The 20,889-nt window shown below is 42.1% G+C and overlaps 1 long non-coding RNA gene across 1 annotated transcript; it reads left to right on the forward strand.

Moving 5' to 3' along the window:
* The first annotated feature begins 2,164 nt into the window (after positions 1-2,164).
* LOC125993533 (uncharacterized) lies at positions 2,165-10,744 on the forward strand. The gene is made up of 3 exons (XR_007490277.1): positions 2,165-2,446; positions 5,503-5,662; positions 9,701-10,744. It is a non-coding gene; the product is annotated as an uncharacterized lncRNA (long non-coding RNA).
* The last annotated feature ends 10,145 nt before the right edge of the window (positions 10,745-20,889 follow it).

Genomic DNA, 20,889 nt, shown 5'->3' on the forward strand with positions numbered 1-20,889 from the left:
AAAATACATGTTGACGTACTTCTTATGACACTTTGGGTCATTTTTTTTTTTTTTTTTTTTTAAAGAGGAAGTCCATCCATCCATTCATTCATTTTTCACAGGCGAAAGGGGACGTCAACTTCAGAATTTTATTTGTAATATGTTCTACGCAGCCTAACGCGTCGAAACTTGCTGTTGACTAAAAATGACATCACAGTTGCCAGGTCACAACCAATTACAGCTCAAACGTTTTCTGAAAGTGAGCCGTGATTGGTTGTGACGGGAGACAACTGTGATGTCATTCTCAGTCGACAGCAAGTGTAAAATGGCCGCCTTCTGAGAATGTGAGTATGTGTGATTGATCTTTTTCAATTCTGGTTGGGATCAGCTGTTAGGTTGATCACTATCACTATATATATATTTTTTTACGGAACTTTTCATACAAAGCTCTAATGAGGCTCTCGTGGGTTGAAATGACATTTTTATATATATATAAAAAAATGTGTGACTTGGTCATTTTAAAATTAGCTGAAAAAGTGCCAGCACCCCTGGGCGAACGTGTCCAAGTGGCACATTTTGAGGCCTCGTGTGTGTGTGTGTGCGCAAAGCAAGGCGAGAAAGTGAGCGGCTGCGTCGGTGACTAATCCAACTGTTTGCCAGCCAGCGCTGAAAAGCAGCCATTATCATATTTATTACTCGGAGCACACGCACTGAGCTTCTTTTATTTAAATGTTTTTTGTGTGCTTTGTTGAGTATTTAGGTCATATTTAGCATGAGAGAAATAGCCCTGTGAAACACGCAGGGCTTTTTGTGGCAGATATTTAAATTTCTAAAGTTGCCTTTAAGGATTGGCTACCTCGTGAAATTAGGGATTTGTTAGAAATGAGTTTAACGTGGCATTTGGCATCAATAAACCAATTTAGTTTCAGTGTTTTAACACGGTAATTTATTGAAGCAAATCACCTTCTATTACAGCAAGCAGCCAAAACATTATGACCACATGCACAATCTAATCCCATTTTAAGAGCTTCATCATCAGATCTGTTTTCTCCACGATAATGCTCCGCCTTTATTGACACCGCCAGCGAGGTATTAGTTTAAATCTTTTTATTAGTGTGCATTACGCGGTCCTCTCATCAAGCTAAATAATGTATTAGAAACACCTCTTAGTATGAAATCGCCAAATTGATGTCATTCGTAACGTACCGATCGGATTGTTCGCTGAGCCAAATTACCACACAAGAACGGCATCAATTATTCAATTAGCATACATGTAACATCGGAAGATAAGCCATTTGAATTCTACGCTTTTGTTATGTTACTGAAAATGATGAAAAAGCGGATAGGATGCAATCTTTTCAGGCCGGGGTATAAACGGGGGGAAAAAAATGGTAGCCACCGTTTCTATTTGCTATTATGCAGCGAATCATACCAGGCTAGCGGCCGAGACATACGGCACATGCTGGGTGTCGGTGTAAATAAAACATTATTTGTGTGATGTCGCCCAGAAGAAGAAGAAGCCTTGAAAACCGTTTTGCTTTCGTGCTGTTTTTACTTTGCGTTTTTTTTTTACCGGTGCCGCCGTATAATGACTACATTGGTCTTCGCTTATTCTCGAAACGTCAGTCTGGACGATTGCAGCATCGCCCGCGTTGCCCACGTCAACAGTTCCCCTAATAACACAAAAGGGGAAAATAGAAATAGATCTCTTAAGACCATCGGTTCCATCGGCACTTTTTTTTTTTTGCTTCGATTCAATGAATATGGTGACTCAGCTTCGCTGTAGACACTCTACCTGGTTGGTATTTTTTTAAATTTTTAAATTAGAATTGCCCACTGTCCTTTCTTTTCAAAGCTTGCAGGTCAAAGACGTCTTGTATCTCAAAGTTGATCCCATGTTTGTGGAAATATGGTCGACAAGCATGATATTTGTACCATTCATACATTTTGCAAGTAGTGCATGTGTTCCTAATGCTCTCGGTCGGGCCTTTGAATGTTTTGAAACGCGATTTATATTGGATTTCTTCAGATCTCCAAGATCGATATAAGATGAAGATGAAGGTCCTGGGATCGTCACTATCACACTGTAATGCGGCGGCGATGGAAGAGAAAACTCCACTGTGGCTATTTCGCCGGAGTGGCTAAAGCCTTCAATGCACGGTCAGCTCAAAATGTTTGTATCTCCACTGTCCTTGACAACGCAATTACATGTATGGCTAAATGTTCTATTTATGTCTTTTTTGCCACTCACACTTGAACGTTTGTTTTCCGTGTGGTCGAGGTACATTCCCACGGCGATGTTGACAGAAACCTGTGCTGATTGGTCACTCGTGACGGTTACAGCAAAATGAATTGGAAAAAGTCGACAAAAACATTTCCTCTGGCAGAAAAATGGGTCCAAATTAATAAGACGGTGAACCAAAACATGTTACCAACACAACAAAGAACTTCATCAGAGGAGGAAAAAGTGAGTATATGCATACATGTTTTACAGGTCATAGGTCACATTAATAGTGGCCAAAAAAATGGACATTATTTTTATTAGGCTTATGAACTTTATGAATGATTTATTTTCGAACAATATAAAAAAGAAAAGTCAATTACATCCGAAAGTAAGAAAAGAAGAAATCAAAATAATAATAAAATAACAATTGTATATTGTATTTAATTGATTTACTGTTTGATATATTTTGTTTATTAATGTAAAAGCTTGTCATTTGATTTGGGGTGTGTAGACTTTTTATATCCACTGCATCCTGACATCCACATTCTCATCCTTGTAAGGATGCTCTTCACGTTCCTCATAGGCTTGAGGTCAGCAAATTGTTTTGGCCATGTATTGTTCACTCTTTGAAAATTAGTCTTCATGTAGTTCTCAAATCACCGCAAAAGATTTTCTTCCTGGATATAGTTTGGTGGGGGGGGGGGGGGGAAATATAATTTTATGCATGACTGCTAGCTTTGAGATGATCCTGCATGGAGAGCTACTCCAAGCCGCATTGTCAATAATCCCCAGGTTGTGAATATTAAATGTGAAGCTGCCAGACAGACAGACAGACAGGACGGAAGGTTGCATTGTGGTGCCGCTAACAACCAGCTGGAAAAGTAACATCCTTTTTCTTGAGCCTTTATTAGCATACAAGAATGAGAGCATGTATATTAGCTTCATTTGGCTTACCTGTGATTTTTACTTCACTGCATTTTTTTTCTTGCAGCGCTTTCCGCTAATGAGTCTGCCTCGCAAACAAAAGCAGCAACCGCCCGCCTTGCTCACGCTTGCGTACATCCCACCCAAGTTCAGCAACAATCTAACCTTTATTTTTTATTTTTTTATCATTATTCTTTCTTTTTTTTCTTTATTTATTTTGCTTGCTCCTGCCGCAACTGTTTCTATGACAACGCAGGGCCAGGCTCCTGCTGCAACTTTCAAAGCAAGATAAACACAGAAGCCAGATAATGGATTTGATTGATCTGGCTTCTCTCCGAGGTGGCGATATCAGGCGTGAACCTTGGCTCTTAAGATGACAATATCAGGCGTGAACCTTGGCTCTTAAGATGACAATGTGACAAAAAGTAGATCGCTGCTCGTTTTCAGATAATGGTGGAATGATTCGGAGGAAACAAACAAATTGTTTGCAATTTGGCATGTGATTTCTTTGGGCTGTATTTTTTGTCCGTTTTTTAAAAAATGACACAAATTAAAGGACATGTAGCATCTAAACCGGCCACCACACGCACGCACGCACACACACACACACACACATTTCTGCTCTAAGTATTGTTTTATTAGATTTAGTTTAGTCAGTCCAGCGTATGATATAGAGACCAGCAGAACAATTCAATTCTCTTTTTTTAGATCAGGCTGCAGGTTTTTTTTTTTCCCCTCTCCGGAGCTCAAGGGGAGTGCTGAGAAAACACTTGATAAATATATTTTAGAATATCAAACAGAATGCTAGAGGGGCTTGAGTCGACTGGAGCTACATAGATGTCTGACGGGGCTTTAGCACCTTCTGGCTTGAAAGTACAAACTGTGTTCTCCACTGTAGAAGCCTGATGAGCTATGTGTTGGAGGAGGGAAACATCTAAAACAAGGGTGTCAAACTCGTTTTTGTCACAGGCCGCATCGTAGTCATAGTTTCCCTCGAAGGGCCATTAAGATTGTCAACGTCTTCTATATAGGCGACAAAACAAAGTGATGAAGAACTAGTTTTGAAATCAGAGACCAGTAAAAACTGTGAAATATTTTAAAAAGACGAATGGCAAGCAATATCTGAAGACCATTTGTAATTTCAGTAATGACACAAAGTCGATGCAAAATCTTGTGGCGAGTTTGTACTTCTGTCTCCAACCGGTCCGTTCTGATTAGAAAATGGTCGTATCGCCTTTTGGTGGCATCTGCAATTGGCTAGCAAGCTTCCTTTTTAGCCCAAATCAGCTTGCATAGGCTCCAGCTCACTTAGCCTAATGAAGACAAACGTTACAGGAACTTGATGGATGATCCAACTATAATGGAAGTTATTCAAATATTTAAGAGTCATATACATGTAAATCACTGGTCGGAGGAAGGGATGCAGGCCCGCCTCCCGCTTATGAAAACATAGATGCATTATTGCCTGCAGCAGTTATTGGCTGTGAGCCTTTTATGAAACCTGGGTCAGAATCAACTAAACCTTGGCCCAAGCTCTCCTTCGCTATCCTTATTGCAGTCGACAGGACGGTGACCGAGTAATTCAATCCTGTCATCGGATCAAATTGGGGCCCTTGAGAAAGTACGGCGCCACTGACCCCCGGGCTCCGCTCGCTCGCTCGCTCGCCAAGATCCTGTCAGCCCGGGCCACCTCGGCTCATCTCGGCAATGAAACGCTTCCGTAATCCAAATTCTTGGACATAAGCAACGCACGGTGATACGTGCCACGACGACGATGATGATGATGATGATACTCCGTCCTCTCGGAATTAATCACTCTTGTGCCTGCTGTTTGGCATCGGCCAGGAGACGTTTGTCTTTGAGCCCGTGTCAGTAATTTGGCAATGACAGTTGCTCTCATTAATTCCGAGCTCGCGCGTCTGCCAGGAGAGCGGCATAGTTCGGATGCGTTGACAGATTGATGGTGCTAGTATCCCGTAATTCCGTGGCCTTCAAACTTCACAACGATTAGGCGTGCGTGGGGAAAGTCAATACAGATAAATGGCACTTTCCAAAATGTGATGGGATTTATAAATCATTGTTTGGACACTCGCGCCGAAGCCCGATACAAAAAGCTTGTATGAGAAGTTGTATGCTAGCTATTAGCGGTTGACATGCTAGCGTCATCACATTGGCTTCAGTCAAGCCGCACTTGCTGTATATCAAACTAACTAAATTGTTCTCCAGAAAACTAACAAAATTCTTCTCCAGAAATCATTTCTTCTGATGTCTGTTTTATGGAAAATAAAGCTGCTTTGATTCATTTTTATTTGACAACTCTGCAAACTTTCAAAGCGCGAAATAATTAAGATTTGTTTTTTTCCTTCCTCACACAGTACCATCTACACGACTGACAAGGAACATTGGAATCCAATTATGGGTGTGGCAGTGTTATCATTTCAATACAAAGAAACGTCAAGATGAAAAATGACCTCGGCCACCTCGTTCAATTGGTCTTGTGTGTCGGACGTGATTCTTTATCAGATTGAGAAAATGGTAAGTAAATACCACTCTCACAGCTTGACCAAAATGTTCAATCATGCTTTTATTTACTGACTGATGTGCTCAACTGCAAATTATACAGCTTTTACTATGACCGCTAGAATGACTGCTTCTACATTGTAACTTTGTTTACTGCTGTACTTGGTCCGGTAGTCAAAGGCAAACCACAGGATGAAGGGAAACAATACGAAGCACTACACAATCGGAATGTTCACATTTTGAACAAATTGTCGAGATCAATCGCTTGTGGTCTTTGCAAAAAAAACCCAGAGAGGAGCATCAGCTTCTTTGGTTTGAAAATTGAGTTGCGTTTTGCCTCTATTAGAGATCCAGTGTTGGCATCTGGTTTGTTTTTCCTGCTGTTTTTGACAGAGCCGCTCATGGGAAATATTTTTTTTCAAGCAGATGGTCTCATCGGCTTATCAGTTTCCCCACTTTGATTTCCCTAACTTGCCTGATCTGCCTTCCTACATCAGGAAAACTCTTGTTTCTGTTTTTTTACCTGCTCATTTTCCAGCCTGTTTGGATCAAAATCACCTGGCGGACACGTTCCGCCAATAACGACAAGTTAGCCTCGTGTGTTTTCGCCGCACGACATCGAACGAGTACTTCCCAGTTGATGTGGGAGGATGAAAAGAATGGATTAAGCCTGCCGTGTGTGGGGTCGTTATATCCTACTTTAGTTTTCATTCAATTTAGGGTTTCTGACTATAACCATGGAAACCTCGCTGCACCCCCCAATGATAATACCTTATGAAAGGGAGACATCGTAATTTTATATAATGGAATCGTTATAATGGGATTAGTCCTGCCATTACGGCCATTAGCCTTATCTGCACTGCTTCAAGCGTTCTACTTGCTGTACTTTTTCAAACACTTGCTGTCCCTTCGTGTCCCCACTTCACCAGTGAAGTTTCTATCAAAGTACTGAAAGACTTTGAGGATTTCCAGCGGCCACATTGCTCCGTGTCCAACTCTGGGAGATTGTTGCTCACTTAGATTCCACTCACTATTTTTGTGTCCCGCTGGGTGGGAAGCTTAAAGATGCGGCCTGCTTCGTTAAAATCCAGGAAAAAATTGCCTTGAACCGCTAGAGTGTGACTGCTCAGACATTTTCAAAAATGTAGATAGAGAGTAAGTTTGTCCAGGTGTGAAAACCTACTGGAGCTGCAACGTTGGTTTGGCTAGCTTGACGTCAGCTAACCAAATAGCGTGAAGCCTTGGTGCAACTTGATTTAAATAGAAAATGTCCAGCACAGGATACAAGGAAAGTGAGATCAACAAAAATTGTCCTAACTCAGCCTTGTATTTCGGCCGCTATATCCAAGGTTGGAACAACTAGCTTAAAATGAACATGCGCTAAGTTAGCCGTTGGATCCATTTTTTGACACCATGCTAATTCTAGACGCCATTTTGATCTGAGTGTTTTATATTCAACAAGTATAACAGGCCATATGGCTTGGCGTACACAAATTAGAAAAATACATTTGTTCCACTTTATTCACTATATTTACATTTGAAGTTCAGGTGGGACTGATTTTTTTTTTTTTTTTTTTTTTAAGGAAACCGCCCGTCTGCGCTTTATTAAAATACCGATGATTGAATGTTTCTATTTGTTTGATCCCTTCTGGCTTGTATGTGGCTGGAAAGCACATCAATGTTAACGTTTACAATGAGCCTGGGCTCTTGATTTTATTATGCGATTCCATATGTCCACTTAAGGCACGTACGTATGATTGCATTTAATCTATACTTCAATTACTTACATAATTAAGTGCACTTGCTGCACGGGGGTACCCAAACAGTCGCGTTGATCCAACTTATGGCCGCCCTTCCTTTGTTTTTACAAGGCCCATTTGGTTGTTTTTAAGAGTGTATACAAAAAGGTTTGGTACACAATTCACCGGCGTGATTAAATTTTAACGCTCTCGTACAAACAAACTCAGGAGCTCCGTATCGCAAGAAAACTCCTGCAACAAGCTGCTTATTTCCAGCTGTGCTAGCTTGCGCGTGCAGCTTAAGATCTTTGTATTTCCCCCTCCTACAACATTGCTAATCTCTTTCAAATGTATCACACAACACCACTGAGAAGTTTTCTTCACAAAGCATTTCAACCAGTGAACCCTGTTGTTGATTTTTCTCGATTTCTAAAATGCTTCTGATTTTATGTACGCCTCTCACTGGTCATTGTGACTCCTCCTCCGTGTTGACCCGAGACGTGATACTATCTGTCCGACTCATCTGCCAGCGAGTGACACAGCTTCCTTTTTTTGGGAAGAGGGGAGGCCTCATTGTGTTTGCGATGCGTCAGCCCTGCCAGCGCGTTTGCAATATCTTTAGTTGGTGTGCCGGTGAATCACACGAGTGGGCTATTAGGAAATTGATGTTTTCGTGATCCCGCGAGGCGGCGAGCGAGTGGGTTGAAAGTCGAGGCTTTTGCTCCTGCGTGGCTGGTGGCCGCTGAGTGTCGGGCACCTGTGATGCACCGAGAAGGATCCTTGCTTTAGTTTTGTCGTGTTTCTGCGTGACTTGGGGAAAAAAAAAGAAAAAAAAGACGTTCATTTAAGATGAATGAGACAACAGGAGCTGTTTCAAGGTTGTGGATGCTTCTCTTTACTTCTCTGACAAGGATTCACTTCTACATTGCTTGTTTGGCCACTGCTGTTAGGCATTCAGCCTGTTAAGAGCGCCGAGAAAACACTTAGACCTTGTGAGGAAGCATGTGTTGTTTACAAAACAACTTAGCTTTTAAGGAGTTTTTATTTGGATGGCCTTTAGTCAAAGGAGCTTGGAGCACCACTCTGATCTTTTACATTTAAGTGCTTTGAAAGGGCATTTTTAGCTTGTGTGTGTTTTTTTTTTTGTAATTCAATGAAACATCTCTTCATGCCTGACTTTAACACTATTTAATGCGTCTCGCCCGGCGGTGATGACAAGCTGCAGACATTTCTCGCATTCGGAGAGACACGGAGGCCGGCGAGACGGTCCGAGTCGCCAAGCGAGATTCTCCGGCAGCTAGACCCGGTTTAGACTGAAGTAACCAAAAAGGTCCGTAAAAAAAGTCTTGAGACCGACCATAAGTCTTCCCCAAATCCTCTCAAAGTCTTTTGACATACACAAAGCTTGGAACACCAACAGGTCACTTCAGGTGACACAAAATACGCATGGCTTGAAAGTCACATTTTAGGCACCTCATCGGAATGAGGGATTGTACGTAGGCAATGATAAAGAGCCGAGAGCTTCCAGTGCGAGCGGGAATCGATATTTATATATTTATACAGAAGTGCGAGGCAATCCTCATGCGGTAATTAAATTGCGGTGTCATATTTCCTTTCATTACTGGCTCTTTCATTGCTTTCTTGCCAGAAAGGCAAGTCTAACATTTCTTTCAGTATTCATGAGCTTATTGTCAGGAACTTGGGCAGAATTACAGTGTAATTCAGCAGCGTGTGCGAGATACAGATAGTGCGTCTCGGAGGCAGGCGCTGCAGCCCTTTAACACTCCGACTGAGTGTAAGGGAGGAGGGAACAAATCAATCGAATTTGAATAATGATCGGAGAAATGAGACGAGATCCTGTCGCCGCTCACCAGTTTGGGTTAGTTAAGGCGAATGAATAACCCATAAAGGGTAAATGTTGCGGCGGAACACAATTTAGATTAGACATGTTCAAGCGCTGCAGTAAAAAAAAAAAAGAAAAACGCCTACTTTGCGTACAAAGGGCGACTTACATGTTGAACAATAGCTGGGCTGGGTTAATTACATTACATGGAGTGGATACCTTTGGAAGCTTGTAAATCCCACTGCCCTCTGTAAATATTCACTATGGCAAGTGAAGGTTGGTAATGGAACAACAAAACACATCTGTTCTCCGCATAGCCAATTAAAAGTTTCCCTTCTGTATATATCAGAGTGGCTTCTCCTTTATCCGTTTTTAATCTTTGCCGCAATAAAAATAATGGATGTAGAGTTCGAGGAGAGCGTCCAAAGCAAAGCGTCTTTTTTTTTTTTTTTTTCTTCTTCCCTTGGCTAGCGCATTAAATCCCCAGTCAGGGTAAGATGAGCCTGACCCTGGAGCAAAGCCACAGTCCCCAAATGGCAGACGAAGGGATGGAACGGCTCTGGAATGTCGCCACGGCGAGGGCACCGAGCTCCGCCAATGGCATGCGAACAGCAGCCAGCCGGAATGACAACATTAACGACGAGAACGGTGAAAAGAACAACAGCTGGCCTCTGTACGTTGGGTCCCGCTGCCAGAACCGAACGGGAAATAAAGAAGTGGCTTTGTGGAACTTTCCCTTTGCCGTGTCGCTCCACACAGGGCAGGCAGCAGAAAGATGCCAATATGGAGAAATGCGTGATGTGGAGGAAAAAGATCATTCAGACATTGTTGTACGAATACGTTCGAACGTACTCGCAGACTCATTCGAACGTACTTGTAGGCTACATTTTTTCTCGTAATGCCACGGGGATTGGTAAAAAAATAGCATTTGGGCTATACCATACCAATATGTTTGAAAATAATTATTTTTGCAAAATTTGTTTTATTTCTGCAGCGTATAATTTACGTTCGCCATTCTTTACAATCAGAAAAGACGCTTCATGGTAGTATAATGCAACTGTAATTCGAAAATGAAAATGTGTGGAGAAAAAGAATAGAACAACTTATATGTTCCACTAGTTCAACGCAAAAACAGATTTCAGCGTTTCCCTCCAACGGGCAAAATCTATTATACCTCAAAGCCGAAGAAAAATGTTTTTTTGCATATCTTGTTACCTTTTAAGAAAAATCTTTTCAAAGGTTCAAAGAATTTAATTTCAAGTCTAAGTGCTGTAAGTTTATTTAATCTTCAAACAGACAAATCTTTTCGCAAGCGAACGCTCAACAACAGACATTAGTACGTTTAACGAGAAGAGCACATTGGGCATAATAACATCAGTGTTATGTTAAATGTTTGTTTGTTTTTTCCTCCCAAACAATTAAAGCGAGACAATAAATGCAGCGTGGGGACATGAGCAGAGGCGTTTGTTGTCCTTTTGAATTGCAGGATGGAAGAAAAAAAAAAAAAAAAGCAAATCTGTTTAACATCACTAATGCAAAGGGTAATGTGCATTACGTATGTGATGAGTGGATCTTGTTTTGCTATTATGCAGGCACAAATGTATTGGGACACCTGCTAGACTAATTCCATGATCAGCTTTTTTTGTGTTTGTTTCTGCCGACCATCCCTAGATGGCACTGGAGACCCGGTGCAGTATTTCTCCAACGTGCTCGTGTGTGTGCGTACCCCACAAATTCAATTATTCATCATTTCCCGTCCAAATATGCTTAAGCGTTGCAACGTCGTCTTCCTCTTTCTGCCGGTTTTTCTTTAGTATTTACCGTGCAGCGACTCACAATGTTTGGGTGGATTAGAAGGCCGGGTTGCAATCATGTCACTGTGTAGGTGGCATAATTATATGCTGATGCAAAAACAGAGACGTATGTATTGGTGCTGTGTGGCAAACATTATATTTCTGCGGGGTGGGCAGATGGTATTATTTTGCCTCTGACTGACATGAATCTTTACATTTGTTTTCTCTCCTTTTGTGGAATATATACAGTATATTTTATTCCACGTTTTGAATTATTCATTGTACGACACTGACATATTGAAGCTTTTATTCACCGTATACCCAAAGTAAATACATGTATTGATCAGCTGGTTGCAGGTTTGAAAAATGATTTCAATGTGATTAGCAGTCATACCAAGTGTAAAAAAATATATATATCGAGCCTCCTGATTGCAGCTGCTTTGCTGCAAAAAAGGGACAGGTTCCAGCCACAGGAAAAGAAAAACCTTGAATAATAAATGGGGCATTGTGAGGGAGGGCCTAGTGTTCCACTGAAGAAAGAAGAAAAAGCTACATTCAAGCGATAGAAGGCTCTTTATGTTATTATATTGTCAAAGATAATCCCATTTTCTGTTTTATTACAATCCCGCATTTGAAGGTTAGAATTGTATGTGAGGTGTATTGCGAAAAGTGCATAAAGGAAAACCGTAAACAGAAAAAGGAAGGAATGTTAATTAAAACAACAACAACAACGGCTGTTGACACAAATTCAGTTTGTCCTGTCAGTGACCCCGCCGCTAAATGTATTCTGTACCTACCGTCTTGCATCTTAGATAATGGTCAAAGGGAAGCGCTAATAAGAGTCTCGGAGCGACCTCATTACTGTCATAGTCATGCTAAGTAGCATTCAAGCTAGCAACTTGGTATTTTTGGTAAGCTTTCAGATTTCACCTTTGCTTCCTTGAGACGTTTAACAAATCATCATAGTGAGTATCGTAAGTGCAATAAGCACACTCAGTAATCATCATCCTCCTCCCTACGTTTCATGTTTTTTTTTTTTACACCTCATCCCCCGTCGTTCGGCTCTAAGAGGCTTTGTGCTTGCTTTTGGTCTTTTTTTTCTGGATTTATTCTCGTTTTTTTTTTTCAAGTCTTCAAGTCTTACAGAAGACTCTAATTGAGCGATTGAGAAGAAAATCTTAAATAATAACCGTGTCTGTTTGAATTTTGAGCCGCCGGGGATTTTGAGGAGAATTTTATATATAATACGAACGACTTCTGACTAAAAGTCACAACAAAGAAGGTGCTCTTGTGGGAACTCTGGGTTCTGAAGTAACGTATATAATAATTTTTATATAATTCAAGGAGTAGTTTGACACACTTCTGCTGTGTTGGCCAGACTTGAAAGAGTCGCGAGGGATTGTTAGATCTCGCTTTTTGACACACAGATGCAGATTTTTAGCCTTATTTTTAGAGACTTCACAACAAAGTGGATGAGCAAAACGTTTTATTCTTAGCAAAGACAAAACCTCATCAAGGGAAGTCAAGAATGATCTTGAGAAGGTTGGCGTGCCCTTGTCAAAGGCTGCAATCATGAGGCACCTTTGCGAATTCAGAACGTTCAGTTCAGAAAGATTAGGCGCGATATGATTGCGCAGGGCGGCCTGATTGGGCTTTGTCAGAAATCATCTTCAGACAGAAGGTCAGGTCAACTTGTATAAGACAAAATGTGGAGAAAAAGATTCCATATTCAATATTCCAATTCATTGAGATGCCCCTCTCGAGTGGGTTTGAAAAGTCTACACGCCCTTGTTCAAATGCCAAGTTTTTGTAGAGGTCGGGGATGACCACAGGGCGCATATAAAAAAAAAAAAAAGGTAGATTCAAAGTCACATTTCAAATCACAATTTATTTCCTTGAATGAACCCAACAGGACGTTTTGAGCCAAGATTCAAACGTCCAAACTTTGAGGCACTGTGTTTCCAATGATGAAATAAATCAATCGATACATAATGGCAACACCGACAGCCTGCTGTAAATCCAGACGTTTCTCCAAAATCTTCTAGCAATGGCAGCTCTGACTACTGCTTGGAGCTCCTGGAATGACAGCAAGCTTAAGAAAAACAGGAGACAACTTAAAGCTGAGAGTTGAGCAAAAGGTTGCCCGGCTGAGTCATCGTCTCCAAGGAAGCACTGCAACCATGAAGATTAGACTCAAGATGTGACGGAATAAGCTGCCGGCGAGGTTTCTCTGGGCAGGAGCGTTTACTTTGCGCTTTAAGAATCACTCTCCAAAATCTCAAGTAGTGGCTGCGATGTTATCTCCTTGGAATAGGTGCTCGGAGTAAAAAGCCCACAGCGGTGAATCCTCCGAAATGGAAGTACAAAGTGAAAGTGTCGAGCGTCTAAATAAGTCTTTTTTTTTTTTTTTCTTCTTTCAGTCTTGTATTGCCAGGAGAGCTTTTCACTCTTTCCCACGACCCCACCAAAGGGATTTGTTTTTTTTTGAAACATCATCTTATATGACATTATGAATTAACACGGCCATTTTCTACTAATTTGAGTTCTTACGTTTGTGAATTTCCTTAATATCCATCCGTCCGTCCGTCCGTCCATCCATCCATCCATCCATCCATCCATCCATCCATCCATCCCGCCGCCATTTTGTGGCAGCTACCCTATGGGTTAATAGCAATATCGGTGTTCAATTGTGTTCGGATGGAAAATTAAAAGTACACAAATGCAAATTGAACGGCTGAGTTGAAGATAGTTTGATGTTGTCAATTTTTCATTTCGTTTGTTTTAACGGCACGACGAACATAATGTTGCTGTCACTGAGTGACATTAAATCTCCAAGCTGATTGCTTTTAATGTCTATGCAAGAGTGCGTGGAGAAAATAATAATTTGATTGATCATTGGCTGCAATTAAATGCTCGCTGTGATCTACCTTGCATGCAAAGCTTTTAATATGATGAAGCTGCGCTGCTTTAATGATCCTGCGATTTAGAGGGACAGCTGCCGGAGGCATTCATCCGTCTGTCTGTCCGTCCATCCGTCCATCCGTTCGTTTTCTATCGTGCTTATCCTCATCAGGGTGGTGGCTGAGATTGAGCCTCTCCCACCTGACTTGGGCAGGAGGCGGCGTGTAAACAGGCCTCAAGTAAAAAAAACATATTTATGCTCAGTTTTGATTGGACATAAGGGAAAAAGTAGGAACGTTTGTCCAAAAATGTTTTGCTTCTTCGCTCTTCTTGGATTGTTGCTGATGCGCACTCGTCCAAATACACAGTGTGGCAGTTGTGTTTCGCAGCATCTGTAACGCCAGCCGAGTGCTGCCAACATCTGGGCTGAGCAGCCATGCTTGTTAGGGACATCTGTGCCGTATTTGCAATCCAAAGTGGGTAGCCTGGAATGTGATGCGGGCAGAACTTTTGGATGACTCCACAACTCACTCTCATGCTGACAGTGCAAAGTTATATAGTATATATGGAAACTCCATATATATATATATATATATATATATATATATATATATATATATATATATATATTTTTTATCAGATTGTGTCCAGAGGTTGAGGGTGTGCTCATTCATCTAAATCAAGACCACATGGTCGAGTGCAGAGCAGCATGCAGGGAGGGCAGTGGAGCATTGCGCTTTGCACCTGACACTCAGCTCACTCAGGTCACCTTCAAAATTCCTGTTATTATTCACCCGCTTCCTTGTTGACCTGCTTGCAAACAACATATGTCATGTGTGCATTGTATTACCGTGTGCTTTCCAGTGTTTGATTAGGCCGGCGACTTTCTGCAAAATCACTTGACTGAACCTAAGGTCATGTCCTGATTTTCAATGTACATTCAGCAATGCATTTGTTTTGTATTGTGCATTATTGGGATGCACTGCAAATATAATGAAGCCGATTTTTGTTGCCACGAAAATGAATTGACAACGTATAAGAATGAATCTTCAGTAGATTGGTCACATCACTCCGCAAAGTTACATACCAGTCTGCTAAGTCGTTTTGGAATGATCCAGCCGACAGATAGGACAAAAAAACAAGACACCCTCGGTGGTTGTAACGCTACTCCATTTTGATTGACGCCTTTGGGCAAGTATTGATTGAACAACGTATGACGTACAAGTGTACAAGAAGAGCTTTTTCTAATATTGCTCACACATAGCCAGTGAAAATATTGCAGATTCACACCCCTCAGTACCAAGTCGTACTTTTCAAACACACCCTGCTGCTTATCTGCAGTGTAAACAAACTAAAAGCAGCCGTGATGGGCTTCATTACAGACCATTTGGTTGGAACAACACCGGGACCAGACCATTAGCGGAAAGTGCGCCATATTTCCGAGGGGCTCTTTTTTCCTTTCTTATTCTTCTAGCCGTAGCTGAAATTGCTCAGCGGGATGGCGAGTCCATCTATTGTATTTGTGAGCAATGCAGTGTGATGAGCCTCCACTTGGCCCCGAAGCCTCCAACCCCCAACCCGCAGTCGCTGTTATATTTCCATTTGCATGAAGTGGCTGTCATTATTCACGGGAAATTTGTTTTCAGAGAGGCTTTGTGTGGCGCAACACAATCGCAGGCGCCCAATGTGAAAACGTGCAGTGATTTGAGTTCTAGTAATTCAATTTCAACCCTATCATACTTGTTATTCATTAATGTTCATTGGTTTGATGCCATCATTCCAATGAACGCAGAGGTTGTCAAGAAGTGGTTCTCCATTTTTTTTTTTTTCTACACCAAATTCACTTTTGCTAAACATATTCTCAACAAAAAAAAAGATGGTTTGACCCAGTAATTTCTTCTCACCGATGCTAGCCTAGCTAATGTTAACGCTTGTGCTAATAGGAGATGTTCTCTGACGCCAACGCCCTTAGCGCCCCCCCCCCCCCCCCCCAAACTTCTCACACTAGAACCGCCCCTCATAATCACTATTGCAACGCCTTAAAAATACTTTAGTGATAAATAGAGCAAATGATCCGGCGAATATCAAGCAGTTGTAATCCATCTTAAAGTGACAGGCGTCCATTAAAAAGAGATAAAGGCTCGTCTAAAATATCTGACACAGAGAATGATAGCTCTGAGACAAAGCAACTTTTCAAGGCGGCTGGAATGATACCGCTGTGTCCCTGCATCTTATCAGCGTGTCACAATTTTGAAAAAGCATACAGCGGAGGAAGAGTGATGCTGTAAAAGCACGCGCTTGTAAATAGACACGCCGCCCGCCCGCCCGCCCGCCCGCGCGCGCTTGTCCTTCAGAGCCCGACTGACTCCTCTCGCCTGGCCTAATTCATCCATGCCGTCGCCTGATTTACGAAGTGTCGCCGGCGGGCAATCAGGGGGCCGCCTTTATCTCTACCTTGTCTGACTAAATGAATTCCAAATGGCACGCTGCCCGGTTGTTTGTCATTGCATTTATTATCGCAGACAACGGGCAAAGCCCATTTGAAACAAATATAAATCCACGCAAAACAATGGCGTTGACGCAGTTGCGCTGTAACCTTTTGAAATATCACGCCGGGCCATCACGACGCCGAGCAGATGATTTCCTCCTCCCCCCGCGCACTCGGAATGTCAAAAATCAGACGGCGACCTAAGTCATCTTGCGCTCGTCATGTCACTAACTTGAATTACGACGGGATGAGTATGCTAGCGTCTTGATGTTTACGTAGCGCTCCACTAAAATGAACTGTGACAGAAAAGAAGAGAAGAGAAAAGGAGACACACTCCTGGGAAATGAACACGTTAAGGCTAAGGTTACAATCTCCAACTTTATTAGATAACGGGAGATTTTTTTTCTGGAGGGTATGAAATGTAATAAGATACTACATAAGCGCAGGGACTTACGATCCTATATGAAAGTATTTGAGCTCTTTAAATGGTTCCTCATGTCACATTTAAATTGCAGCCTACTGGGCAATTAAATTAAAAATAGTTTACATGACAGCTTCTGTTCCTCCAATTAGTCGGTTAAATGGACCTTTCACGTTTATCCTTCAATCAAAGACCGTATGGTATAAAAGTTTGAAGAAGAGAGCTTGAAAATTAAGGGATGAAAAGGAAGTTTTACGGAGTGCGTAGAAGCAAATCTGAAATCTTCATCAGCGCACGCCGGGCCTTTTATGCAGCTCGGCCCTTTTTTTGGAGTGGCCCTTGAGGATGTGAGAGAAGCTGGAACTAATCTCATGACGCCAAACGGGCTCTCAGTCCGGAGGGCGCCGTCACTCACCGGTGCGTGCCCATGACACAAAAGGCTCGCGGAGAGCACACAAGCTGTGAGAAGTGTCCGGAGGACGAGGCGAGGCAAGGCGGCGTGACATTTTACCCGAGCGGCGTGTCGCTCTCGGAGCGTGATGCGCTTTCACCGCCGTTGCATCACGCAGAATTTGTGATCACTCGCCGGCGAGCGATCAAACCCGCCCGCGTCAACGGCGGCGAGCCTCCCCCCCCCCCACGTCGCCACGCATTGATATGTTAAACGCGGTGGCTGTCGTCGTTCTCTTCCCACTTTGCTTGTTATCAAAGAACGGAGATTCCATCTGTTTGGAGTCATTAAGTGACTTAAAATAGCTCGGCGTGACTGAAGGGACCACACAATTGGGTATAATTAAATCTTGTGAAGTTTCCAGTCTTTGCCAATTGCTCACCAGCAGACGATTGTATTCACCGAGTGGCTTTGACGACGTCGTTTAAAACAAGTCAAGGCGTAATCCTTCTCTCCCAGGAGTGCCAATTGTGAATTCCATTCGCGGCTTGAATGGATTCCATTCGTAAGCTGAATGTCCCCAAGGTTGTAAAAAATAAATTCAAGAAAAATGTACGATGCGGCAGAGGAGACGAGCCTTCGGCGCACCTGTTGCACCTGCCCCCCAACTCGAATTGCAGATTCGGTCCGGACAGAACAAATCGGGATTGTTATGATGGCAACATATCAAAGTTTGAATCATAGAGCGATGAGGTTATGAATGATTCATTTCTGTCTTCCGTTTAGCGAGATGTGAGCCCTTTTTCCTCTTGCGCAGTTTTTGCTCGGTAGCAAACCTCACCGGGGGGCTCTTTAACCTGTTTCGCTGCGAGGTGTTGGCCATTCAAGCTTGAGCGTGCGTGGGAGCCGAAAAGCTCAGAATGAATGCAAGAAGGACTCCATGCTGAGAACACGCCGTCGGTTCACAAAGGACGTGTAAATAAGCCAATAGAAAAAAAACCAACATTGCGTGGAGAGCCTCTTCGAAAAACACAACAGGCAACAAAAGCCTGCATTTAGCCAGCCTGGGTTCATGTCAAGAAATGATTACCGTTGCAGCATTGTTTGCTTATGTTATTGACTCATTCGCGTAAAATGAATCTTTGACGCGTCAATGGTAGTCAACGCGTTAACTAAGTGACCAGTCCAGGTTAGAGCCTGCCTTTCTCTCAAAGTAAGAGCTTAGTCTCGTGAGTCCGCCCAGATATGACAGTTGATCATTTCAGGGTTCTCTCACGCCCTCTGCTGGCCAGACAAAGTATGACCCAAGTCACTGAAACACAAGTCACGCACTCCTGCGTGCTAACGGTTTGTCCTTGTTGGAGGTCTTTGCTCCACTGATTGCATTCTAGCCATATATTTTTTATTGGCGAAGCGCCTCAACTTTAACACAAGCAGAAAAGTACAAAATGTTCAAATGATAATATGAGCAAATTAAAATTCACTAAGAGCCCGAACAGGACGCTGGACGGAGGGAGATTGAATGCTTGCGGCGGTGGCAGCAGCGGCCATAATGTTCAGCGAGATGGGACTGAAAAGCCATCGTTAAATAAACCCCAGCTCTGGGCATCCTATTTTCCTATCAGCATTCGGAAAAAAGAAAAATGAATCAACAAAAGCTCGCCGCTGCTCATGGGTTAAGTAAGGTCAAGGTTCAATTATGTTTGGAAAGATGAAATGGTGGTTGCGAAAAAAAATTAACAAAATAACCCAGAGACAACTTACGTGTTTTCTTGTTGTCGTCTGATTGTGTTCCTAGGAAATCACAATGTCCCATCACTGATAAACTAGAATACGGTGATATTTCAATCAAGTACCATTAATTATCTGTTTAAATATTATAGTATAAATTAAATATTATATATATTTTACTCTTAATAATTGCCTGTTTGGTAAATAATATGAGAATGACGCAATCCACATATTTTATAGGCCTAAGTCACTCAGCAGCACAATATGCAGAAAATTTGCTGATAGCCTTGTTTTATTTATAAAGTAGCTGACTCGATTAAACGTGGACTTCGCTAACGCAAGAACTTTGTTTTGTACCAATTATGTCACCAAAATGAACAAGGGCTGTAGCTTCTTAACTTGTTCTGTTTGCTTGCTTTAGAGGCACTTCAATCGTTAAATGCTTAAAAAAAATAAATAGAAAAAAAATCGACTTGACATCACAACTTTTTCTCTCTCTTTTTAGTCGTAGCTCCGCCATTGCCTTCACCTTCCACATTTTCTTGAGTTCTTTTATATCTCCCCAGCTTTTTTTTTTCTCTTTCTTTCTGGGTGTTGCTGCCACACTCAATGTGGTGTACACAATTCAAGGACGGCACATTTCCAAATGTACCCATTGGGTGTGATTCAGCGCGATTATGATTCGATTCAATAAGATTCGGCTCATTGTTAGACAATGTCATGCAAAGAAGTCCTTAGTGATTTTTTTTTTTTTCATTATTCTATTGATATGTATTTTTACATGGGCTCTACTAAAATTTCCTACAAATATCCATGAAACCCAGTGCATTGTTCTTTCTTTTTTTTTTTTTTTTAAATCAAATGCCATCTTGGGTTTTTGAAAAATGTACATGAGTTATTTATAAAAGTCTGACTGCATCCACAGTTCAAGAAAACCTTCACGTTATTCAACTGGCGACCTCACGGTGCAACATGGTGGGTTATTATTTCTTTTTTTGCTTTGACATGAGCGCAATCCTCACAGGATAGAGTCACCATTTCTGCTCCCACACATCCACAGCTTGTGTTCCTCCCTGCTCAGTACATTATATTAGACATGATGAACAGGAGGAGGGGTGTAATCCTGATGGGAATTAATGGCCACTCTCCTTCCCTCATTATGACAGCCCAATCGGTGGCATTGCAAGCGAGCGCGACGTGCCGTTCAGAGCTTCTGGCTCATTCCGAGGTGTGTTATTGCTGCAAATTAACTGCCTCCTGTAGTCTCGGCAAATCGGAGGCTATTGTGCGCCGGGACCTCCTCACTCATCTCTCCTGTGGGGTTGACTTTGTCGTTCACTCGTTGACACACGCAGATTGTATTTACTGACGTTTATCAGTTAAGTCGCTGAGCAAAAAATGGTGTATAATTGAACGGGATCATATTGGAATGCCAAATCAATACGATAAAAACAGGCGTAAGAATACAATGGACCATTTGTTATGCGAGCAGCAGTTTGGCAGAGAGTGAACAATTTGGCAACAATTGAGGATACTGTCGTAGGAAACAAAGGCCACTTAGCTTGATGCTAACAGACAGTGCAAGTAACCATAGCCAAGCTAATATGTGTGAGAGTGCGCGATATATATATATATATATATATATATATATAGTATATATATTTTTTTTTCTTTGATATATGCAAATCTTTTCCAAAGGCTTGCTTCATGTGCAGGGTCAATGTCTGGTCTGTAATAGGAGTCACGGTGATGTCAATTTGCATGCGTTTGAGTCCTCACAGAAGACTTTGTTCTTCTCACCTTGGGGCAACATTTTCATTAACGTCACAAGTCGTTCGCCTCAGAGTTCAAAAAATGAACTCTCTCCTTCACATCACTAAGCTGAGAGGGTGGCACGCTGGCACGCCGGCACGCCAGCCTTCTGTAGCTCCTCGT

Source organism: Syngnathus scovelli, chromosome 3, assembly GCF_024217435.2.
Source record: "Syngnathus scovelli strain Florida chromosome 3, RoL_Ssco_1.2, whole genome shotgun sequence".
Classification (NCBI taxonomy): Eukaryota; Metazoa; Chordata; class Actinopteri; order Syngnathiformes; family Syngnathidae; genus Syngnathus; species Syngnathus scovelli.